The sequence below is a fragment of the Cavia porcellus genome, unplaced genomic scaffold (genome assembly GCF_034190915.1).
Source record: "Cavia porcellus strain 051 isolate PalLab524CR breed Dunkin Hartley unplaced genomic scaffold, mCavPor4.1 scaffold_1, whole genome shotgun sequence".
NCBI lineage: Eukaryota > Metazoa > Chordata > Mammalia > Rodentia > Caviidae > Cavia > Cavia porcellus.
Window position 1 is genome coordinate 55607151 of NW_026947484.1, and position 9473 is coordinate 55616623.

The following is a 9473-nucleotide window of genomic DNA, read 5'->3' on the forward strand; positions in this document are numbered from 1 at the left end:
ATTTCACTTTCCTTTTCAGGCAGTTTACTCTCCCACTAAAGCCACATCTATGAGTCTGTAAGACAAACGCTCAGATCCCATTTGAGAGAAGTAGGCTAAGGGAACTTAGAGCTTTTCTTACGAAGCCAGAGAGTAATGCACAAAGAAAATGAATTAACCAAGCCAGGACACTCCAGATCCAGTTCCAGAAAGGTCATTGGCTGGACATTTAGGTTACTCTAGGAGGCTGCAACTTTGAAGCCAGATGAAACATTTGAAAAAGCCACTATAGGAAAAGAAGAAGGGGCCTCTCTGATACTGGGCTGTGATGTTGCGGCCTGGATGCTGGTCTGACACCAGGAGCGCTTCTGATCCTGCATCTGAGAGAAGCCAACTTTCCCTTCTCCCCTCCACCCTGTCTCCACTCATCTTCCGTCAGCCTAGGGCAGAGAACAAAATGCGGGTCACAGCTCCAGGTGCAAACTGGGGAGCTGGCATCTAACCCTGACACCATCACTCACCCTCTGACCCCTTGAAACCAAAGTTCTCTCCTTTCTGAAGAGAGGGGTTGGCATCCCTTTCTCTGCCATCCCTATGGTCTCCATCAGCACTACAGTTCTATTACTTACTTTATGAATGCTATGTTTAAGTATCACTCATTCAATAGCTTGGTCCGTAGGCTATTTCTGGATGCATGGAGCCTGTTCCCTATTAGATCTCTGATATATGTGAGATTAACAGCAAAGTGAGCCGTGATAAACTATGCACCCTTAGCTATTTAGCTTGGATCTATAGCCAATGTGTCCCCTTTTTGCATATATAACATGTTACACCCTCAAATCTCTGCCACAGTTGCATTCTTTATCGAACAGATACAACACCATAAACAAAGAAGAATGGACCTATAATAAAATCAATCTAATTCTGGCGGGGCGGGGGATGCCAGGGGAGGTAGGTAATATACTGGCTGTTCAGACCATGAATCAACTAGAACTCACAAACAAAGGAAAATAGCATGTTTTTAGCCTCTGTCCTATGATATAATTCTTTTTAAAATTAGGTATTGATCACAGGCTGATAAATCTCTGGAACACGCACTTGAGTGCATCTTAGACACTTAGGCTGGGTTTGGGTGAAAGTATAAAATCAAAGAACGCAGCCTGTGTGTGCTGCTGTTTGTCTGAGCAGACGGACGCTCCCAGCGCTTCAAACCAATCAGAGCAAAATGCAGGCGGGAAGATGTACCAGCATCCCATGGCCCCATCCACTGGAACTGCTGCTCTGGCGGAAAACTCCTGTTACTCTGTGGATCAACCAAGTGGCTTTGCAATGTTTGATTCCTGAGCACTTGAAACGTATTCAGTGCCCACAGCTGCTTTACACACTGGACATGGCCATCTAGAAGGCAGCATTCTTTGGGCAGCAGGGGATTGAACTCTGATTAAAAGATGAGGCATGCCTTGTTTGTTTTTGCAAATCTGCCCTGTGCCTCAGAGAGATTAGCACTGGCATTTAATAGCCCGACTAGCCACAGAACTAGGTCAAGGTGTGTTTTCCTAATTGGAAGCAATATTAAGCGCATCCACTGGGGCCCCCAGAGCATCGACACGTGCCCAGCGTGAACAGGGCTCTCTTTGAACCCCAGTCAGCTGATCCCAGGCCCACTCTTTTCTTGAGAAGGGGTGAAATGTGATTCTCATTGTCAACGTGCTAAGGTCAGTGAGGCTGCCACAGCCATGGAGATGGAACGGACAGCATACACACAAATCCACGTGAACTCACACATTCTCATGCTAATGCCCAGGACACCAAGCACCACCCTCTGAGGAGGAGTTGGAAGGGAGCACTCACACTCACTCAGAAAACATGGCCTCTCTCCAGTACCTCGTGTTTTATGAGAAGCAAAAAAGGTGGAATCATTGCACTGTCCATGGGTGGGTGCCAAACTTCCAGGGAAAAACGCAACGCTCAGTGAAATCGGCCATGGACCACGCCAAATTAATAATCTGCAAAAGGAATCTGTGGGTTATGTTAACGCCATAGGGGCTAATAATAACTAGCAGACTAGATGACTTCAGAAATGTTACAAGGAATTAACCTTCTGTGTGTTCAAACTTAGGTACCCATCTACGTTTCTGGGCATCCAACCGGATTCACATCTGCGGACTCTCTGAGGGACTCTGGGGAGAATTCATTTCTTTCTCATTTTTGAATTTCTTCAGCTTAGCTGAGGTTGCACATTGGAAGGGAACAGAGGTATCATTTTCCCATTACTCCCTGCGGCGGGGGGAGCTACAGGATTCAGGTCTTCTCTCCAAGGGAGAGAACATTTTCTGATCAGTCCCGCAGCCTTGGGTTTTTCAAGGCACAAAGCAGGCATGTAGATAATGTCAGTGGATGAAAGAAATCAGAGGGTGAGCCCAGAGTCGTATCCTGAGTCAGGTGACAGGCCTGGCCAGAGATTTGCACTAGTTGCTGCTAACAAGCACTGGAGAGGCATATGCCCCTTCTTAAGGTTTGTAAATCAGTATTCGAGTAAGAGGATTAGGGCATTTAGCCATTCTCAAAGGAACATCCCGTGGCTTGGGAGACAGCTTTGCTTTAGAAAGTATGAAAAGGAGGAAAATCCCTGGAATGCTCTTGCAACTGTAAAGATCCTGCATGGTGGTGAGCATCTGGGATACAAATCAGACTCCAGCATTTAGTGACATCTTAGGCTGAACCATAGTTCATTCACTGTTCCAGCAGCCTGGAGTTTTACCGGTCTTTATGTACCTGGGTGATTTATAAGATTAAGATCAAAATGTTAGCTTCCATGTGACTTGAAAATAAGCTCTTTGGGAACTACCCAAGTTAATGCCAGCTGGGGATTTAGCTCAGTGGTGTAAGCGCCTGCCTTGCAAGCAGGCAGTCGTGAGTTTGATCCCGGGTACCGATAGAAAAATGAAAAAGACAAAAAAAAAAAAAATAATAATTCCATCAAATTCTGGGATTCTGTAAAGAATTTCCAGTTACCTACAGAACCCACCTCCACAGAGGCAAAATCAGTTAAACTTGTAATATTTGTTTGTTTTACAGAAATTTTTATCATACATGAATGAAAATAGCAACCTACTAAAGCTGAAGAATATAGGACTCATATTATGTTAAATATATACTGATACAAATATGAATCTAAAATCAAATAGAAATACTAAAAACAAGTTATGATTGTTGAAACTGACATATCCTTGTAAAAAGTGTCTCACTCAAACATATTTTTGAAAATCTCTGTAAGTTTTCTAAGTGTGTTTTTAGAAAAACAGAAAAGGAAAAAACTTAGAAAACACTGACTTTGTTTAATTAATTGATCTCAATGACAATTTAAAAAGAAAATAGGAATAAACTTTTAAAATCTCAACATAAAAATGAAAACTCACAATACTTCTTAGGGAACCAAAACAAATAAATAAAATATTCTACATTCTTGGTTAATAAGAACATATTAATGACATCATGCCTGCCTAGCTTGAATGAACTTAAAAACACTCACAGGTTTTTCTTAAGGGGAAAAAATGAGGGCGGTCTCAGTTTATTGCCGAAAACAAAAAACTGAAGGTTTGCTCTGGCTACAGGGAAATGGTAATGATTATGGTCAACCTTGATGTTTTTGGTGTCTAAAGGGTAAGAAAAAGTCTTTCTCTTCTAGCTGGAGTTGTGGGGCCATAGAACGTGGACAGTGGAAAGACACAGAAGCCAGGAAAGAGACTTTCTCTGGAGAACACGAAGTCTCAGGCAAAGTTCCCCGGGTAGGATCAAGTCATCCTCTGCCCCACAGGGAAACAGCTCAGGAAGCTGAAAAGCTCTGTTTTCTCCAGAAAGCAAGCAGCCGAAGCACAGGGATCAATCAGGTTGCTTGGAGAACGATCAGATGCTCATGGAAACCACAACTGTCAGGGAATTTTGTCTTGGCAAAAATCCTGCCCTCGCTCTCCTTTTAACAAGTAAAATTTTGTAGTGTAACAAGTTCTCCCCTACAAGAAGTGAGTTTGCTCCTGCTCTCTATGAAGGGAGTCGATGGATGACCTTCAAGAGACAAAAAATGTTTGCAAACAACCCTAATTCATATAGTCAGCTGGGGCGGAATTTATGTTCAGAGTCTCACTCTGTCGGAGATTCCCATTGGCACTTCTGCTGTGCTAGCTTAGGTGAGCAGGTGCCAGTAACTGGGCCAGTTCACCAGGAAGCTCCTGCACCCTGACAATGAGCCTAAAATAAGGGAGGTGCAAAGACACCACCAAGCACTGGGGTGCAGCTCAGTGGTAGAGCACATGTTTCATGTCTCAAGGCCCAGGATTTGAATGCCAGCACCATATTTTTTTTAAAGCAACTATATAGAAAATAATCACCACCTGCATGCCAGAGATGCACAATAGCTCTGGAGGAAGAGTGCTTCGTTTGGTTTTGAATCCCACCAGTGAAATCCCACCAGTGTAATCTCTGAATCTCTGGGACCTAAAATGCACATCCTGAGTTTAGCACAAACACACTGGTCATAACTGCTTGTGCCTCTGCTGCTCTGGGCCCTACATTCACTGGGTGCCCCTGTCCAGGCCTTGGTCCACCACCAAAATGTCTGTAGACAATCCTGACCCTGGCAATGGCCCCAAGAGCCACAGTATTTTTGGTTCTTTGGGGATGGCTTTACATCTTTTTCCATGACTTTGGTTTTTTGTTTGTTTGTTTGTTTTTGTTTGTTTTCTACAGTTGCTTCTTTTCTTCCCTGGCCTATTCAGACACCATCTCTTCGCTGAGTCATCTACACTAAATCCAAGGGTTTGAACTGTGTTTGATAGAAATCTAGAACATCACTGCTCCATAATGTGTCCGATGCTTATTTGGTTTTTTCACATCTGATCAAAACATCAGAAAAACTCATAGTTCCTGAAAATAAACAACCATTCAACCATCAGCACATACATGCACACGCGTGCATGTGCGCACGCACACACACACACACACACACACACACACACACACACACACACACATCCTTGGCAGAATGGCCGGCTTTTAATTTATTTTGATTCGCACATGTTTGTAGTAGACAGAGCTTGCAGTCATGAGAAGTTGGTGCATGCAGGTAGCACATCTTGAGTCTTCTTCATCTCCAGTGGTTTGGTACCCTCCCACACTGGGAGGACGGAGTTGTAGGGAGGTACAAAATATCATGCCAGGGGCTTGCAAGACCCTCAAGAGAGAAGGCAGCTTCCGGGCACATAGGATAACAAAATTAACAGCAGGCTTTTACTGGGAGAAAAGAAAGAGAATAAAGATTTAAAAAAAAAAATAAACAGGGTTGCAGGAAACCAGAAAGCTTCCCGAAGTTTGAGCCCATAGTTGAAAGGTGGAGACACACTTAGGGATCATCGTGATGTTACTGTACCTCAGTGCTTCAGGAGGAGCAGAGTGTGAGGGAGATGACCCAGGAGGCCCTGTGCTTGCTTCTCTCTTTCTCTCTCTCTCCCTCTCTCTCTCTCTCTCTCTCTCTTCTTTCTTTCTTTTTCCTTCCTTCCTTCCTTTCTTTCCTTCTTTCTTGTTCCTCGCTTCCTTCTCTTCCTCTTCCTTGTTTTCTTTCTCTTTCTCTCTCTCTCTCTCTCTCTCTCTCTCTCTCTCTCTCTCTCTCTCTCTCCTTCCTTCCTTCCTTTCTTCCTTCCTTATTTCACAAGGTTTCTCATGCTGGCCTTGAACTTGTGATCCTTCTGCCTCAATCTCCTAAGTGGCTAGGATTACAGACATGAACCTTGCCCTGCCACACTTACTTTTTAAAATCCCCAGTACTGAGTTTAAATTCAAGGTCTTTGTATTGAGCTACATCCTTGAACCTTTTTATATTTTTTCATGTTGATACAGGGCCTCACTAAGTTGCTAACTTGCCCGTGCTGGGCTCAAACTTGTGGTCCTCCTGCCTCAGCCTCCAGACTGCTGAGATTGCAGGCAACTGTTCCCACCTCCAGCTATTGTTAATTTGATTCTTTGATTAAAGGGATTGGATTCTCTGATAGATGTTGAAAGACAAAAAAAAAAAAAAAAAAAAAAAGAGTTGAATGAGTGTGAAAATCATGCAGTTAGACCTCTGTGGATAGCATTTAAATGTTAGTAAAAAAAGGGCTTAGGGGATTGTGCGTACTTAAAAGAGCTGACAGAATACACTGCGAGGTCCCATCTTAAGTAAATAGTGGCATGCCCCTGTCATAGAAATATACGCACATTTGGGGATTTACATAAACACTGAGAAAGTCATTGAAGGCCCCACATCGGCTGTGTTGACACAGGGAAAAGCACAGGAAGGTGACAGAGCGTTGATGGCAGCAACAGGAGAGGGAGCATGGCACGATAAAGGGCAGAGGTGCTCCCATCCCGTTCCTGGATGTGTCTGTATCTGGATTCACACCAGGCCACAGAGATGTGTGCCTCATCTACACTGCCAGTAGTCTATGCTGCAGCCTCCACCAGAAATGGGGCCAAATGTTGGCCAGGGGAATTAGAAAATCCAAGGAGGGCATTAGGGAAGGTTTCCATCCCTAAGAGAGAGGAAGCACATGAAGGAAGGCAGTCTCTTTGCCCTTGGGTCGTGGCAAGTGACACAGGGTCCCCAGGCGGCAGCCACCTGCTAGAACCGTGGCGGATAACTGAGAAAGGGCTCTCACCGAAGGTGCCCGATGCCTGAGGCCTGTGCTTGCATTTCCTATGAAGGGTGACATCCGTGCCTTTCGTGTCCCGTTGTTGACTGGATGCTATTTCTTCCAGCTGAGAGCCTCCCAGGCTCCCAGGAAGGCCCAGCTAGGAGAGGACCGAGTCAGTACTCGGAATTCCAGGTGGAGCATGTTTGCTAACTTTCCCCAGAATGGTAACCACTCCCAAAAACCTTGTGGCCAAATTCTCTTCTCAGAGAAGAGGACAAAAGGAAGCAGCGAGAAGGTACAGATTCATGGGAAGAGGTCAGGAGGCCAGCCAGAGTGGACAGAGTCACAGAAACAAGCAGCACTAAATCCCTTCCAAGAGCCAGAGGCTCTATCTGAGGACCTTCCTGCTTTCTGAATGCCCCATGTCACTCCCCCATCAAAGTGTCACCCCCCCACCTCACTTCTTGGGAGCACAGTCAAAGCCCCTCTCTTCTTGAAGCTCCAGGTTAAACACAACCAGCTCCCCCTGGCAATTCCTCTGCTCTCTTGTATTTGCAAGTTTTAAATGTTCTCTTTTGCCTCTGAACTTTTGATAATGTGGATCTATCAAAGGAACTGGCAATAGACAGATTAACAGGAGAAAAGTTAAACAAACTTCACTACGTGCTTACGCTCAGAGCCGCATACAGACGGGAAGACTCAAAGTTGTGGCCAGGAGGGTGACATTCCTCTGCTGTATTGAATATCAGAGCAGTGGAACTTGGGCTCTCAGACTAGGAGGTGCAGGAGAAGGACTCTGCAGTGACACCCAGGAGGTGACTCTGGCTGGGCCAGGGGTTAGAGCGCCCAGCCTTCTTTCTGTGAAAAGAACTTTCTAGGGCAGGATTTTTCAGACCTCTGCACCCCTTTCTTATTTTACTAATGTAGATGGATGTCATTTCTTTCTACAAAAGGGCAGCTTCTCAGAGCCACCGCTGTGTCCCCAGAGACCAGCAGCGTCTCTGCATAACTAACCTGGAATAGCCAAGCAGTGTGGAGATACCTGATTGCTTCCTACAATCCTTATCATTTGTGACAGTTGTGATCAACTGCATCCGTTTGTTTGTGTCCTATGTGTCTGTGTCCCCTCTTCTTGGGTGTGTCCCCCATTGGGGCCGATTCCCTACAAAGTAGACGCTGTAGTGGCCCAGCCTTGTACACACAAACTTGCCCAACCCTAAGGCTGAGCCCCAAGGGTGCTGTAGCCCAGCCCAGCCGCTCACTGCCCCGGGCTCTCTCCATCTCTGTGAGGTCACAGCAGCCTTCTGCTCTCCCTTGGGTCTGGAGCTGGTCATTGTTCTGTCTCTGCCCTCGCTAGGTAGGCCCCAGATGGTACAGGTCTCATTCTCTCTCTCTCTCTCTCTCTCTCTCTCTCTGTGTGTGTGTGTGTGTGTGTGTGTGTGTGTGTGTGTGTGTCTGTCTGTCTGTCTGTCTGTCTGTCTGTCTCTGTCTCTCTTTCTCTCTTTCCCTAATGGTTTCAACTCAGGTGATAGCACAGGAGTGAACAGTCAGCTTTTGAGTGGACTCCAAGTGGCCCAGCATCCTGCTAGTGACAGCAATAAAAGCTACCACATGCTGCACCCCCTGGCACCTGTTGCCCCCTTTGTTGTCTTTATGCTGTACTCAGACTTGAGTACCAGTACGCCACTTAGTTTCACCCCGGAGAGATCCGGAAAGGTTGAGGAATTTATCAAATGCACAACCTACAAGGCCTCAGTTGGAAGGCGACCCCTCCTGGAGGCTTCCCCCCCAATCCTGCCCTTCCTCTCAGGCCCCACAGCCGCAGCCTCCTTCTCAAGCTCCCGTACTCACTCTGTGTGTGGTTCGCCTGTCTGCTTCAACACTAGGAACACACCAAGCAATGCAAATACAATACAGCTTGTTCACATTTTGCTTTTAAATAAACAACAAAATAAAAATAGAGGCAATTTAATCAATACATGGCTCCCATAAGCATTTAAAAGCCAACCCCAGTGTAGTGACACCGCCTCATAATCACAGCTACTCAGGAAGATTGCAAATTGGAGGTCAACCAAGGCAACTTACGGGCACCCTGCCTCTAAATAAAAGTGAAGAGGTCTGGGGGTATAGTTCATGGTAGAACACTTCAGGGTCCATTTCCAGTTATGGGCTTACAGACCTGGGCCACCACACTTGGCTATCCCAGTCTTAGATGCCATCCAGCAACGGAACCAATGAGCAATGTGGAGTTTTCCATGCTGCAGGCCTGATGTCCCTTGCCAGGGAAAAGCCCCATGCCTGGGGCATTTCACCTTGCCAGTCCCATTTTCCTCCTCCGCCTCCTTCTCTTTCTCTCTTTTTTTTTTTTTCCTGACTCTTTAATTTTTCTTTTAAAACATCAGAGTCAGTTTTAAGATACCCTGTGTTTGGTCCAAAGTGTCCAGCCCATCTGTGACTCAGACCCCAGAGGTGGACAGGCCAGAGACTTGGTGGTCTCCAGGAAGGACAAAGCACTGGCTCCTGTCCTATGGTTTGGTCCCTTGGGAAACACTGGGAGGACAGCAGTGAGCCCCTCTCTGCCGGTACCATGCTCCTAGGGTAGACTCAGCACTGCGGTTTCCAGGAAAGAGGACTCCAGGCAGCATGAGGACCCGAGCTCAGACACACACACAGCAGCAGCAGCACAAACGTTTCCCAGCATGAGAGCAAGCCTGGCACTGATGCCAGGGCAGCACAGGCAGGGACAGTCCCGAGTGCTGGCCTCTCCAGGAGCCACCCATGCTGAGACGGAGCTAGGGTGGAAACACAGGAGACCCCTGCCTCAGTCCC